Genomic DNA, 16,958 nt, shown 5'->3' with positions numbered 1-16,958 from the left:
AATCGAGATGAAGCAAATATGCCCTTTTGGTCGTACCCGCCGTATAAAAACACCTTTCGTTTTGTATATAAATATTTGTGAATTATAATCAATGTTCATTTATTTTAAAAAAAATAGAAAATTAATAAAAAAGGACGTGACTGAATTGAACCACAACTAACTCCCATTATTTATCAGGTTTAAATTTTATTCTAGTCTACAACTTTAAATCATATTTTATTTTGGTTCCTAAATTTTTAAAAAATATTTTTTTTTAATCTTTAAACTTTTAAAAAATGTATATTTTAGTTCTTATTATTAAGATTTTGTTTACTTTAAGACATAATGGTGAAATGACTTATATTTTTAGATGACTAGCCTATCAAATAAGTTCGTCGTGCTAAAAAATCTAGGGTTTCAATTTGAATTAGATAGTAAAGCGATTTTCTATAGGTGATCTCAAAAGTCATTTTTCGTCCAAAATTTTAATCGTTCACTATTTTGACACATTGACTGTTGATATTTTACTTCATCTTCATCTTGCTCAATCCATATTAGATGCAATTTTATCCTTAAACAGATTTCATCTTTAAAATGTTAACATAATCTTAACAGTAGTGATCAAAATACACTTTTTAAAAATTCAGAGACTAAAATAGACATTTGTAAGAATTTAGGAATCAAAATAGAACAAAGTTTAAAATTTAGGGACCAAAATAAGTTTTAAACTTATTTATTAATAACTTTTCTTTAAAGTATCATTGTTTATTAATATATATTTTTTAAAAAAATATTATTAATTAGGATTAAAAAAATTCCCCGCGGACCCTCCTTAATCGAGGCAGGGAATCCATGTTTTGATCAAGGGATGAGGTCAAATCAAGGATCCCGAACTGGGGCCGAGGTGGAGATGGGGAGCCCTCCCCATTCCCGTCCCCGTCCCCATATTAGGTTTTTAAATATATATATATATTAGGTATTTAACTTTTTACATTTAACCTAGTTTTTACATAAGACGAAGAATAGATTCCCGCTTCAAATGGTGGTGGGGACGAGAGTAGGAATGGAGGTAAAATTTCCTAAGGAACCCTCCTTTGCCCCACCTCCATTGCCAACCTTATTATTAATTTCTACTGATGAATATTTATGACTCATTAGCCATCCAAATATATAATTTTAGTAGATAAAGCATGAATCGCCCAAACATATGATTTGAGTGAGACATCCATCACAATTTCAAAATTCCAAAACTCAATAGTTCGATTAGTCACTCTTATAATGGTTGGATTAACAAAAACAATCTTTGCTTTAAGAGAACCAACAGGGGAGTTGCAAAGGAGAGAGTGTTGATAGTTTTTTCTCTTTTTTTTTTTTCGTTAAAATATTATTTTGATTTCTATAATTTGAAGTTTTATAGTTCGTTCATTTTAGTTCATATATCTTATCAAGTATCCAAATTTAATCATATATTTTTATAAATCTTAAATTTAGCGCTGCTCACTAAATTCTGTGGTTAATGATATTTGGGAGCACGATATCGATGACCGTCTGCCGCATTTCTGTGTGCTCAAACGCTAGTTTGGTATTGATTTTTAATTTTTTTTTTGTTGTCTATTAGCATGTTTACTATAAATCTTGAAAACATATTCACACATTATATTTTCTTGTATGAAAAATTATTATTAATATTTAACTAATTTAAGTAAAAATAAACTTTGAAAGACTAAATAAGATTTATTGAAAGTAGAATGACTAAAATCAGACAACCGAAAGTATGAAGACTAAAATTGAACAAACTTCAAAAAAATCAAATATAAATAACCCAATGTTTATTTGCGTCGACATAAGTTGTTTATAATTTTATATTTTTTTTGTAACAATTAAATAACTAATTTTTTATTTCCTTAATACCTAATTATACACAAACAAAAATTACTTTTCAAACAAATCAAGTGGGGACAAGTATAACAAAAGTAAGCTTATATATTTAAAAATAAGAATAATATTCAATACATAAGCTATAAAATTCTACGAACAAAACCTGTGTATACAATTAAATTTGAGTTTTTCTAGCTTCTTACAAATCCCCATCCTCTACACAAAAAAAAGTTTAATCTTCCCTAAGTCAAAATATCCTAAGCTAAAATAAGTGAGATACTAAACCAAACTAAGTAATGATCTCACAAAATCTTCTCGCGGTCTCTAAAAAAATGATCTTTAAGAATTTATATGAACAACCTGAAATACGAAAAACAAATATTATGAAATATTTCTTAAAATCAACAAAGAAAAATGTACAAAAAGATCTTAATAATCATACAAAGACTTAAACAAAATGTTTAAAATGGTTATGAGGAATGATCCCTCTCTCAAGCTCCAAATTGTTGGGATTGGTGTCCTAAATCTTTTATATTCTCATAGTTTGTGAACAATGTATAAATAATTTTTTTATTAATAAAATAATTGTTATTTTATAAGCATACACTCAATCCAATAAACTAAAGATCCTAGGTTATCTTATGTAACTTAAACAAGTATGTAGAGACAAACAAGTGGATCTTGTTTAAATAATAACCTAAACGGTCTGTAGTAGATGGATAAGATTGGATACTTTATTCTGGTGACACTACAGATACGACCCACTTTATAGGTGTTACAAGTATTGTAAAGTGCTACAAATGATCTGATCCTGATCATTCATGTGGAGATGTGTGAACGGGTGTATCCTATAAAAAGAGTTTGTATAAGACCAGACCACGAAATGATTAGTCTCATTATATAACGCCGTTAATAATAGAGACTTACATTTCACTAGAATGACCATAGGTGACATGACTTGAATCCTGAGTGAGTTGTGAACTCATGTTCATGAAGGCGGTCTTTTGATTTGTATGAGTGAGAGTGGCCAGATTGCCAACTCAATATGCCTACCATTTTGGGGATTCGTCTGACTGAAGAGCTGGGAACACAGCTACACAAGACGGAATTCACTCATTCTCCAATGTCGGGACAAGTAGATAAATTGCTCCCTTAATGGCTTGAATTTCGGGCCACTTGACATAGTGGCCCACACCCTCTTTTAGCCCGAGAGAGAATTGGTCATATTTGAACTATAACTTACTGTTCATATAGAGGAATTAGTGGTACTTAAGGAGGTCAATGTACTATAGGGCAAACGATAATTTTGGCCCAACTGTACTTACGAGCAGTTTGTGAAGGGTCATCGCCTCTATTGATTGGTTATATCCATTCGATACAAAAATTTATCTGAAGTGTGAATAGTGCAATTTGTCGGTCTTTATTGGAATGACTGGTAGTTAATGGATGTTGGGTAATTTAATTTAAAGTGTTTAATTATTATCCAAGTACCGTTGGAGCTTCCATCTATAGGTCCATTAGGTCCCATCTATAGCTTAACAGGGATTTAATATGAGAATTAATTTTGGATTAATTTGAAGTGTTCAAATTAATTGAGCGAATTAATTATATATGATATAATTAATTAAATTAAATTATATATGAGAGAAATTTGAATATGATTCAACTAGTTACATGAATGAGATTCATGTAACTAAATTTAATATAAATATGATTCATATCAGATACCATAATAAGTTGAGAGAAATTAAATATTTGGATATGATTCAAATATCTATTATATAGATGAGATGCATATAAGTGAATTTAATATAAATGTGATTTATATTAAATGTCATATAATTATTGGAGAAAATAAAACTATAAGTTATATTGTATTTGATGTAATATAAAACTATAGGCTTATATGTTATATTTGATATAACATATAGTGTATATATATATATATATATATATAATAATAATAATAATTATTATTATTAATTTAATTTATTTAAATTAATTTAATTAAAGGAAGGGAGTTACAACTCCTTCCCCAAAATCTTTCGGTCTTCGACGTAGGTTGTGGAAGAATGAATGGTTCTCATTCATCTTCTTCACAATTCTCTCTGGGAGTGGTTCTCTCTGAAATTTTACAGAGAAGAAAAAGGAAAAAAAAATCTCTTTTTCCTCTCCATCTCCTTTCGTCTTCCAAATCTAAGGCAGAGCATAACACCTCTTGCCAATTCTCAAACTCTAAGGAGAATACAGAAGACTTCGTTTGGTGGTATCTCTATTGGGATTTCGGATCATGATCCGTTCAAGGGAATACGTGAAGAAATGAATTCTTCAAAGGTAAATTTTGTTTCTTTTTTTTTTTTTTAATTTAAAAAGTATGCTATAATTTTATTCTTAATGCATATATTTTTTTGTTCTGTAATTTTGAATTTTGGAAAAACGAAAATTGGGATGATCACGCTTTCCGCTTTGGAAACCTTCGTTGATTTTTTCCTTCAATTGATATCAGAGTTGTGAGTTTTCGTTCCCAAATTTTTGTTAATTTTTTGGAATTTTAATTACAGAATTGTGGTGGGTGCATTCTATATAATTTTTCATATGAAGAATGTTTTATGGAATGTTGGTTTGCAATATGGATGTTTTGGGATTGGTCTCTTAGGTTATAACTTTCCTTTAGAATTTGATTGTGCAAGGGCCCGTTGTTTTTTTGGGCATAATTGTTATAGAGTCTATAAAATTGAAGACTTGAGTTGTTCCTTTTTTCCCAACGAGTTTCTTGGCTAAACGGGGCTTCAAATCGGACATCGATTCGAAGAAAACCGAAGTTGTACAGTAGGCGACTGTACAGTAGTGTCGGGATGCTCCGACGCGAAGAAAAATCTCCGGTTCGCACGTATCTCGATTTAGTTTAGAGTTGGTTCGGGCACGTTCCACTTGGTTGAGCGATTCGTGGGCTATTCGGTTGCTGGATGGTTCGATCCGAGCTGTTTCAAGATTCGGTTTCTTTGTTTGGACTGGTTGTACTATTTATTAAGGTAATAGGTAGTTTTTGGATTAATGAAATTAATATAAACGTTATATTAATTTAATTAATATTTTTATTAGTCTAATCCCGAACCATATTTTCTTTATTAAAATTATGCAAATGATCTATGATTTATTTATTTTAATATATGTCATATAGTAAAATTCACCATAGGTTATGCATTATTCATGCATCATTTATATTATAAAAGTTATAATATATAGTTGCATGTTTTAATTTTATAGCATGCTCATGCATCATATAATATAAGTGTTATACTATATGCTTGCATGCATAAATGACATAGCCATGCATGATTTATATTATAATAGTTATAATATATAGTTTGAATGAATGCATGTGTTGTATGTTATATATTTCATTACTTTTATATATAAGTTTTGTGTATGTTAGTAATGAAATGGAAATTGCATGATGTATGACATTACTTTAGTTAATCTTATAAATGTTATAATTTTTGTAAAGTATATCATACGATGCAATGTATGTTTTAATTTGTTTAATTTATTTTATAATAGTTATAAATAAATGAAATTAGAAATTAAAATCAATAATTCAGAATTGCATACAAACTTAGGTAAAATCATTTTTTAAAATAGTTTTAAACTTGATTCACATAGACCTAAGATCTCAAATTTCTAATGAGATTAAAAATTAGTTTAAATTTTTAATCAATTTAATAGGATTAAATTGGTTTCAATAAAAGATTAAATTTGTAGCAAATGTATCTATAAATTGTTGGGTTATATGTCTTAAAACTCGCAGTTTGTAAAGTTAAACATATTCTATTATCAATAAAGATGTTATTCATCATTTCTTCAATAAAATTGTTATTGAATATATAAATTGCACTTGTAAAGACTAAATCCAATAAACTAAGATCCATGGCTATTATATGAATACTTGAACTTTATATGGAGACATAAAAGTGGACCAGGTTCGAGTAAATAGTCAAAATGATCTATAGAATACGAATAAGATTGGGTGCCTTATTCTGGTAACACTATCGGATGCAACTCACTTTGTAGTTTTTACAATTTGTTGTCAGGTGCTACAAATGAAGTGATCCTGATTTGTTTATATATTGACAGGGGCATCCATGAGTTTGCGTAGGATCGAACCAAGAAATAAGTCACTCTTACTTTATAACGTTTTTTACTATTTAAGACTGACTATTTCGCATAGATGACCTAGGTAACTCGATCTTAATCCTAAGCTAACTATGAATTCCTGTTTATTCGGAATTATCCATAGACTTACATGGGTGAGGGTTGGCTCAATAGTACTGGCTTAATAAGCCTTTCATTTCAGGGTAAGATCGGGTAGATAGTTGGGAACATAAGATACAAGACAGAATTCACGCCTACGCAATTAAGGGGTAGGAGAAAGGTTGTTCTCTCTGAGTCCTGAATAAGGGGTCCCACCCTCTCATTGGCCCGACAGGAATCCGTTTTAGTGATTGGATCACCAACCAATTGTTCATTAGAGGATCAATGAAACTTAAGGATCAACACGTAATTTTGGGGGTAAAACAACATTTGATCCAACTGTTATTACGAACAACCTCTGAGGGTCGACTTACTAATCATGGTTATATCGAGTTGACACAATATATCTACAGTGAGGAGAGTGCAACTATGAGCTTTAGTGGAGTGGCCCGGTAGTTAACAAATGGGGATTAATTCGGTGTAAAGAGTTTGACCAATTAATCTTGGATCATTGGAGCCCAGGATCTGTAGGTCCATAGGTCCCCCTACTAGCTCACAAATGGATTAGCCTTAAAGTAGCATGATAAGTTGATTTGAAATATTCAAATTAGAATTAAGGGAATTAGTAATTATATGTGATATAATTATACGTTTAATTTTGGAATTAAACAAAATTGGAGAATCGATTAATATTTAAATATGATTTAAATATTAAATTCATGAATATGGATTCATGATAGTAGAATTGATGATTAATTAATTTGATATTTGATACTAAATTAGTTAGAATTGATTAAATTGTTTAATTAATTATTAATTATTAATTTTTTGTAAAATTAATAAAAACTAAATTTTAATTAAGGAATTAAAATTGAAAAGTTATTTTTTTTAATTTTAATTTTGGAAAAGTTTCAAAATTAAAATAAAAATTGAAAAATTAGAAAAAATGGAAAAGTGGGAATTTCCTATTTCTTCACCTAGCAAGTTAGTCACAATTCCATTTCAATTCTCAACAAAATCAAGGCAGCAGCTGTAATTCATACATGCTTTCTTGATTGCATGATAGTCATGCAATATATAGCTCAAATTTTTAGTGGAATGTAGAGATATTGAAGAGATTTTTGTTGAAAAATCTGTTTGAAGAAAGTCTTCATTCTGCTGAGAAATCAGAAAACCTTTCTCCTCATTTTCCCTAATTCCAGCTTATTTTGAGTCACACAACTTAATCTAAGGCTCTAAGAGAATAGTAGGGAAGACCTTGTGGTGGTTCACAACCAAAGGAAAAAGAGGATTATAGTTGGAATTCGTGATTCAAAGGTATCTTCAAAGATTAGTGTTGAAACTCTCTTTTTAGTATATGAGCATGCTGAATTTGAAGCCAAAATTAATGAATTAGAATGCTTAATGATCCTGTTTTTTTCTGCTACTTATTTTTGTATTCCTACATAAGGGACCTTTTGTCTAAGGCTAGTTTGTCTAGCCTGGGGTATTTAAGTTGACAAAAATGGAACACTCCTACCTCGGAACTAACCTGGAAAGGTGAATTAGATAGATTTGCTACAAGCATGCAATTGTTGATTAAAGTTTGTTAAAGCGTTTAACAAACAATAATAAAAATTTGTTTAAGTTTCCAAAGTAAGCGTTACTTTTGAGCAAACCTTAAACAATCACTTAGTAAAAATAATTAACTGTATTTTTCCTAAGTTAATTAAACCTATGTTATTCAAATACTCAGTGGGTGGAAAAATATATATGATATGTCAATTTTTCCACTCACGTTTCTCCCTTAATATTCACATGGCAAAACTCATGCTTGACCTTGAGGTTCCCTAGGAGCGTCTCCCTTCGGATGTGTTTGTATGGGTCAATATCAAGGTGAATGGAGAGAGTATTTATAACAAGTGGGAGAAGAATATGTGTCAACATGTCCTGCGGTCTCCTTCATTGGTTTGCACCGTGAGACCTTCTTGCACGGCTTCAAGGCGCCCTGAGAGCGTCCCCCTTCGGATGGTTTGTGAAGTTGGTCAATATTAAGGCGAACTCCAGAAATGGATAGAATCTTTAGTTTTTGCACTAATCTGTTTTTCCCTTCGGTTGGTTCATTGGGCAAAACTCTGGGGTCTAAAATGGAGGGCCACACTAATCTTTGATGAGAGTAAGTTAATGATTTCTTGACTAAATAAATGATGACTGATTGTTATAGGAATAAGAGTTATTATGATGTAATGATTGATTGAGGGTGTCTCAATTCAATGAAGGGACAACTGATTACCGTTTGGTGGCTTTTTGGAATTAGATAGATTTGTTACAAGCATGCAATTGTTGATTAAAGTTTGTTAAAGCGTTTAACGAACAATAATAGAAAATTATTTAACTTTCCAAAGTAAGCGTTACTTTTGGAAAAACCTTAAACAATCACTTAGTAAAAGTAATTAGTCGTATTTTTCCTAAGTTAATTAAACCCTACGTTATTAAAATATTTAGTGGGAGGAAAAAGATGTATATGATACGTCAATTTTTTCACTCATGTTTCTCCCTTAATATTCACATGGTAAAACTCATGCTTGGCCTTGAAGTGTCCTAGGAGTGTCCCTTCGGATGGTGTTTGCATGGATCAATATCAAGGTGAATGAAGATAATATTTATAGTAAGTGAGAGAAGGATGTGTGTCAACATGTCCTATGGTCTCCTTCATTGGTTTGCACCGTGAGACCTTCTTGCACGACTTCGAGGCGCCATGGGAGCGTCCCCTTTTAGATGGTTTGTGCAGTAGGTCAATATCAAGGCGAACTCCAGATAGATAGGATCACTTTTGTTTTTGCCCAAATCAGTTTTCCCCTTTGGTTGGCTCATTGGGGCGAAACTCTAAGGTCTAAAATAGAGGGTCACACTTATGGGAAATTATAAAGCAAGTTAATGATTTCTTGACCAGATAAATGATGATTGATTGTTATAGGAATAAGAGTTATTCTGACGTAATGATCGGTTGAGCGTGTGTCAATTCAGTGAAGGGACAACTGACAACCCTTCGGTGGCTTTTGTCCTAAATTAGTGAAGCATCAGTGCAAAATTAGGTGTAATTGGGGTTCATTTAGATTTTTCTAAACCTGATCGGATGTTTTAGAGTTATGCTAAAAATCTAATGTAGATCAATTTGTTTATTTTTAGCAAAAATGTTAAACAATAGTTTTCCATTAGTTGCCTTTCCTAGTTTGGCTTAATATACTTACACGACGTGGAAAGAATCACTTAAAACCTATCTCGTGGTAAACATGTTAGCATAAATACTTTAAATCTATATTGAATAGATAAACTCTAGGATCATTCATGCCAAATTGTCAAGAATAATAACATACTAGATTCCATTGATAAACTAATGATAGCTTCCTCAACCAAAACTTCAAATGCCCTTAGTGGGATCTCTCTATATTGTTTTGGTATATTGGGGATCATAGCCCTAAAGTCCCTTTATATACTAGTTTAATTAGGGTTCCCATCGTCGGGATTGGTATCCTAATTCTCCCGGAGTCTCGTTGTTTGTAATTATACACATTGTTTATGAATAAAATAAGTGTTATTTCATTCTGGCATTTACTCATATCCAATAAACAAAGATCCATGGTTATCTTATGTAAACTCAAGTATGTACATGTGATATACAAATGGATCATGCCTTAAGTGATAACCTAAATAGGTATGTAGTATAAGGATTAAGAAGGATTCTTGATCCTGGTGACACTACAGATATGGCCCGCTTTGTAGGGGTTTGCAAGTGTTGTAAACTACTATAGATGATAGATTCTGACCATTCATGTAGAGACATGTGAGCGGGAGTGTCCTATACAAAGAGTTTGTATAAGACTGGACCACGAGATGATTCGTCTGTGTATATAACACTGTTGATATTGGAGACTTACATCTCACCTAAATGACCATAGATGACATGACCTCAATCCTGAGTGTTTTGGGAACTCCTGCCTTTGAAGGCGGTCTTTTGATTAGTATGGGTGAGAGTGGCCAAATTTCCAACTCAACATGGCTACCTTTTTAGGGACTTGTCTGATCTGGGAGCTGAGAACTCAGTTACACAAGATGGAATTCACTCTTTCCCCGACTTCTCTTTGGAAGAGAGCACTCAGTCATAGTAGGACTATGACTTATGTTCATTACAGGGATCAGTGGTACTTAAGAAGTTAGATGTAACTACAAGGGCATAATGATTATTGGCCGAGCAGTACTTACGAGTGATCTGTGAAAGGTTGTCACACTATTGATTGGTTAAGATAGACACATAATATATCTGTAGTAAGGGGAGTTCAGCTATCGGTCTTTAGTGGAGTGTTTGGCAGTTAACGGATGATGGATCTCGTGACTAAAGAGTTTAGTCAGTTATTCACGTACCGTTGGAGCTTTGAACTACATGTCTATAAGGTCCACTTGGTAGCTCGATGGATTCAAGTTGAGAATCAGTTCTTGGTGTTGGTTTGAAATGTTCAAATTGACAGGAGGTATTTCGATTATATACAATATGATCGATGTAGTGTATGAGATACAAAGTGGAGGGTTAATGTAAATGAGATTTACATTAAGGACTATGAAATAGAAAAAAAGCTATGGTTTGTATGTTTCATGAGATGAAATATTAAAACTATGGTTATAAATATAGTATGATAAGTTGGTTATTATTTATATTTATAATAATATTAATTGTTTGATAATTATCTGTTTTTCTCTAATAACCAATTGAGTGGGAGGTTATTGGTGGTTTCATGGTAATCGTGAGATAAAAGGAAAAATGTTTTCCTAAATTTAGTTAATGTTGATTTGAGTTTTCCACTCTCGAAAATTACTCACAAAATAGTTGTCAAGTAAATTAGATTTACTAAATAATAGCTTGGAGAGACTAGACGATCGTGGAGTGTTCCTACATGAAAGACACTCAGCTGGACGATTAGCTAAACGATCGCATACCTTTAGATAGACGATCACATAGCCTTTGATAAACGATTAGGCATTGACCTATACGATAGGCTTAATCATCTCCCACTTGCTCAATCATTTACACGATTGTTCTTCTCTAGTCTCATCCTCTAACCAAGTCCATACAAAACCCACACTCTGGATTCTCACACCGAGAATACCAAGGTAACCTTTTTGGTGGTGTCATACCCAACTCGACACAATCGAGGTTCTATGTAGGCCGTTCGTGGTGTTTGGAGTGTTTGTGACCTTGATGATCGTTTTGTTCGAGTTCGCTGTGATCGTGTAGTATAGTGGACGTGTTGTTCGAGCGTTCGTGATCGAGGGATCTTGAAGATGATTCTTCAAAGGTATGTGAATTCTTCCCTTGATCGTATAGTAAAGCATGCTGTAATTTCTGTTTTGCACATAGCCTATTATTTCTGTGTGTGATTGTAACTGTGTATGTTCATATATGATTAAATTTGGAAAGATCCTTTCGCTGCTCATAGAAATCCTCATGTTTGATTTCCTTCACCCATTAAACCCTAATTAACTTGGAATGGACTTTTACCCATTAAGTTCATACTCAATTAGGAATCTAGGACCTTAATTGATTAGGTCACATAATAGGACCCAATCTAATAAAATAACCCAATGTGATAAATTATTAATCCACATACATAGCCCATACTTTAATTAAATATATTATTATTTAATTTATCTAGCAATCTCCCATTTAGGCTATGTTTCTGTACCTGATATAATTAAATCACATAAACCTTAAGCGCGTATAAACAAGTTATTTCAATAATAGAGTTCCCTTTTACTTCAATCTGGTCCATCTCTTATATTAGTACGGAATCAAGGCGGCTTTCGTCACTACCCTTGTAACCAAACCTTACTTGATCACCAATTCCAATACATTCAATGACATAGATCAAGTATGGATGGATAGCATGGAAACTACATGGAAAGTAATCTAGATCATGTCTGTTTCCAACTACTCCAAATTCTTTAATGAGATCATTCTTAAAAACTTTATTCTAAACTGCATGCATGATAAACGAGTTTAGATAATAAAACATAAAACATAAACCATCAAATTTCTTCTATATAGAAAATAAATAAAATAAGGTCAAAGAAAATCCTCAATAACAAACTCCCACTAAACCATGGAATCAGAAAAGTGACTAACACCCATGTGAACAACATGCTCATGACAAACTTTAGGTGGTAAACCTTTAGTCAATGGATCTGCCACCATAGAGTTTGTTCCTATGTGTTCTATCGAAAATTGACCATTCTAAACTCTTTCTTTAATGATCAAAATCTTCACGTCTATATGCTTTGACTTTGTATTGCTTCGCCGACTTATTGTCACAAAATAATTTTAGTGTTCTTTCTATATGAACCACTATAAGCAGCCCGATGACAAAATTTCACAACCATATTCTATGATTGGATGCCTCATAACATGCTATAAACTCTATAGCCATGGTAGAAGAAGCCATAAGTGTTTGTTTAACACTTTTCCAAGACACAGCTCCTACAGTAAACATGAAGATATAGCCTGAAGTGTGTCACAAAGTGTCTTGACATCTAGCATAATCAGAATCAAAATACCCAATGATCTTCAAAACTTCTGATCTCCAATAAGTGAGCATATAATCTTTTGTTCTCTGTAAATACCTCATAACCCATTTGGCTGTTTTTCATTCATCCATTCCTGGGTTACTCAAATATCTGAATAACACTCTAACTATGAACGCAATATTTGGACGCGTACATATATGAGCATAGATTAGACTTTCAACAGTCGATGCATAGGTAACCTTCTGCATCTTTTTAGTCTCGAGTGTGGTCTTGGGGCATTGACCTAAATTAAATTTATCACCTTTAGCGATCGGGGTATCTCCTGGTACACAATCTTTCATGCCAAATCTACTTAAAATGTTTTCAATGTAGTTCTTTTATAACAATCTCAAAATACCTTGAGAACGATCTCGTAGTATTTCAATTCTTAATACAAAAGAAACATCACCAAGATCCTTCATCTAATACTTCCTTTTAAGAAATCTCTTAGTGTCATATAATAAACCTACATCATTACTTGTTATGAATATGTCATCGAGATATAACACCAGAAAGAATGATCTACTCCTGCTGAACTTGTGATATACATAATCTTCCACTACACCTCAAAACCAAATAAATCCTTTAAATATATATTGAATAAATAAATCCTAGGATCATTCATATCAAATTGTCAAGAACAATAACATACCGGATTCCATTGAGAAACTAATGATAGCTTCAAGATGATGATAGATGACTATGGTCTTCCTCAACCAAAACTCCAAATTCCTTTAGTGGGATCTCTCTCTAGATGGAATTTAAGAAAGATTGAATGCTTATTGTTTTGGTATATTAGGGACCATAGCCCTAAGATCTTTTTGTATACTAGTTCAATTAGGGTTCCCATTAAACCCTAATTAACTAGGAATGAGTTTCTAACCATTAAGTCCATACTCAGATAGATATCTAGAGCCTTAATTTATTAGATCACATAATAGGGCCTAATCTAATAAAATAACTCAAGGTGATAAATTATTAATCCATATACATAGCCCATACTTTAATTAAACATATTATTATTTAAATATGTCTAACAAGACGACCTCGACATTTCCATGACTGAAGATTGTCCTCAAGTCCCAACCCCTGATGCAACACGAAATGTTCGTGAAACATACGAAATGTGGACAAACGCTAATTCTAAGGCTCGAGTTCACATTTTAGCAAGCATGCCTGATGCACTAAAGGGAGAGAGTTACAACTCCCTCCCCCCAATCTCTCAGTCTTCAACTGGGTTGTGGAAGAATGAACGGTTCTCATTCATATTCTTCCACAATTCTCTCTGTTAGTTGGTTGTCTCTGTAAAGGGTTTACAGAGAAGAAAAAGAGAAAAAAAAATTCTCTCTTCCTCTCCATCTCCTTCCCTCTTCCAAATCTAAGGTAGAGCCTATAGCTTTTACCAATTCTTAAACCCTAAGGAGAATACATGAGACTTTGTTTAGTGGTGTCCTTATTGGGATTTCAGATCGTGATCCGTTCAAGGGAATATGTGAAGAAATCGGTTCTTCAAAGGTAAATTTATTTCCTTTTTTTTTTTTTAATTAGAAAAGCATGCTGTAATTTTATTCTTGATGCATAATCTTTGTTTTTTTTTTTATGTAATTCTGAAATTTCTAGGAAAATGAAAATTGGGACAATCCCCGCTTTCCGCAATGGAAACCTTTGTTGGTTTTTCCCGTCAATGTTCATAATTAAAACATGAATACCACAAACAACCATTTTACTATCTAAAAACTAATTAAAATGGTTATAATTAAGATGTGAACCCCTCCCCCACGCTAAAGACGGTCGTAAATCCACTTAAACAAATAGATAAACACTCTTCAAACCTCCACAAATATCGGATCCCTACAAATAAGCCAAGAACAAAGTTCATTTAAAGTCCAATATTAGGCTTCAAGATAATCTAAAATACAATTACAACATATACATCCCCCCTCCCCTCTCAAGCTACGAACGTGTCCTAGTTCCACCTAAACGCCATTTAAACCACAAGGTAGCAACAAATGGATAGAAATCATCGAAGTGAACCCATTTCCCCTTAAATCCACCTAAATTTATTTCAAGGCTAAACTCGTCATTCGATAGTCCTAAAAGCATATAATTCAACTCTTGGATCCTTACAAATAAATCCAAGAATAAAGTTCCTTTAAAGTTCATAATTAGGCTTCTAGATAATCTAAAAAACAATTACAACATATATCCCCCCTCCCCCCCAAGCTACGAATGTGTCCTAGTTCCACCTATACACAATTTAAACCACAAAGTGGCAATTAGTACATTAAAATACACATATTTAAAGTGGCTATCACTGCAGGATAGCCACAAAACAAACAAATGAAGTTCCTAAATTCACTAAAACACTCATATTTTAAGTGGTTAACATAATTGTAAGATAGCCACACAACAAATCCACTAACCAAGAACTAAAAGTTTTCATGACGTACCTAGTTGTTTGAAGGTCCATTTCATTGCTTTTATTATGCAGCTGTTTGAAGGTCCATTTCCTTGCTTTTGTTGTGCAGCTAACTATCTTCTGATTTCAGTCAATTGATCTTGAAAACTCGAAACTATTGACTTCAACATGACATTTTCCTCCTTTAAGCTTGTCACCTCCGCCTCAAACTCTTCATACTTATTCCTAATATCTTTCTCAATTTGTGAGGAAGGTGTACCATCTATAGCTAAATTGGGTTTTGGATTCCATCTAAGATCTTTAGTGTGGCCTGATATTTTTCCCAAAACCTATTCACAAATAATTTCCTCTGTTGTTGGTTCAAACTCATCTTGTGATGATTTTCTAATCTCATCTTGCACTGCCAACTATATTTATAATGATTTTTGAGGTTATATATTGTATATAAGGGTTAATATAAAATTACGCATATATGATACAATATAACTTACATATGCTTCTTTAGTGGCTTTGCTTATCCACCCATCCTTCTCTGAGAAGTGACTTTTGTAAAATAATTCCACTTGGCCTACTTTTTCACCCTTCTCAATCGTCTGTAATTCAATAAGTAAATTTATTCTTTAGATTCAATGGGAAATGAATAAAACAATAATATCTTTTCCAGACACAGGATAACTTTGACAATGAGAATAACTTATTCAATCCTTATTCATCGATGAACCAAATGAATAAAGCATGTCTAAGTTTTGGCTATATGAAGGAGATATTCAATTATCTCTAAGTTTTGGTCTTTATGATGAGAACAAGAGAGAAATCACTACATATCTAGTGTTTCTTCTTACATTACAGAAGGGTCGGTCTGCATCAAGCATGTGATGAGAACATTAGTAAGAAAAAAGGGTCAAATATTTACAATTATGAACCTTTGTTGATAAAATTTAAATAAATGAAGCTAAAGGGTCAAATGTTTTCTATTTTCTAATTTCTTTTTCTCAAAGTTTTAATTTTTCCAAACAATCTTTTTAATCAATCAAACAAAACGACTCTTTACTAGCGTTTTTTAGATGACATGGTATTAAATTTACCTTTACCTATCAATTTAAGTTTTTTGGGTCAATCGATCATTATTAATTAGCAAGTAAAAAGTGTGAAATTTAGTTAATTTTCTTTAACATCCTTAGCAATTCCATTTTAAAACTTAAAGCATATTATATCCATAAAAAGGAAAGATTACACTTTAATATTAACAAATGAATCTCATATACAAAATTAAAACCAAAATACACAAATAATCCATCATTCATTATATCCATCCATATACAAACTGAAGATAGAAGAACAATTTCATTCATAAACAAATGAATATCCTAATTCTAGTATGAAACAAAACCCCTTATCAGAATAATAATACAAACACAATCCATGAATAACATTTGTTAGAAAAAAGCAAAGAGAAGGAGAACCAACCAGTACGTGCGAGAGTAGTGTGCGACAACGTGCAAAGACGGCTTTTTTTAATGACTTTTACCCACACATATTTTTGTTGAGATAAGTCCGAATTTTTATCGCCATAATTTTTTTTTAAAAATGTGCATGTTGCTTTATTTTCGCCTATGCATTAAATTCGTCGAGATAAATATATCTATGCCAACAAAAATGAATGTGTTTAAAAAAAATCGAAACACGTAAAAATTCTTGTAGTAGAATGTGTTAAAAACTTATCAAAAGTGTGAATGAGAGAGAAAAATTCACAATTTCGTTAACTTCTCTCAAGATATGATAAAATTACATAATTACATGATAAAACAGAAAAATAACTGATTTTTTTTTAAAAAAA

This window comes from Benincasa hispida, chromosome 9 (assembly GCF_009727055.1).
Source record: "Benincasa hispida cultivar B227 chromosome 9, ASM972705v1, whole genome shotgun sequence".
NCBI lineage: Eukaryota > Viridiplantae > Streptophyta > Magnoliopsida > Cucurbitales > Cucurbitaceae > Benincasa > Benincasa hispida.
The sequence above is the reverse complement of the archived record's forward strand: the minus strand, read 5'-3'. Positions refer to the sequence as shown.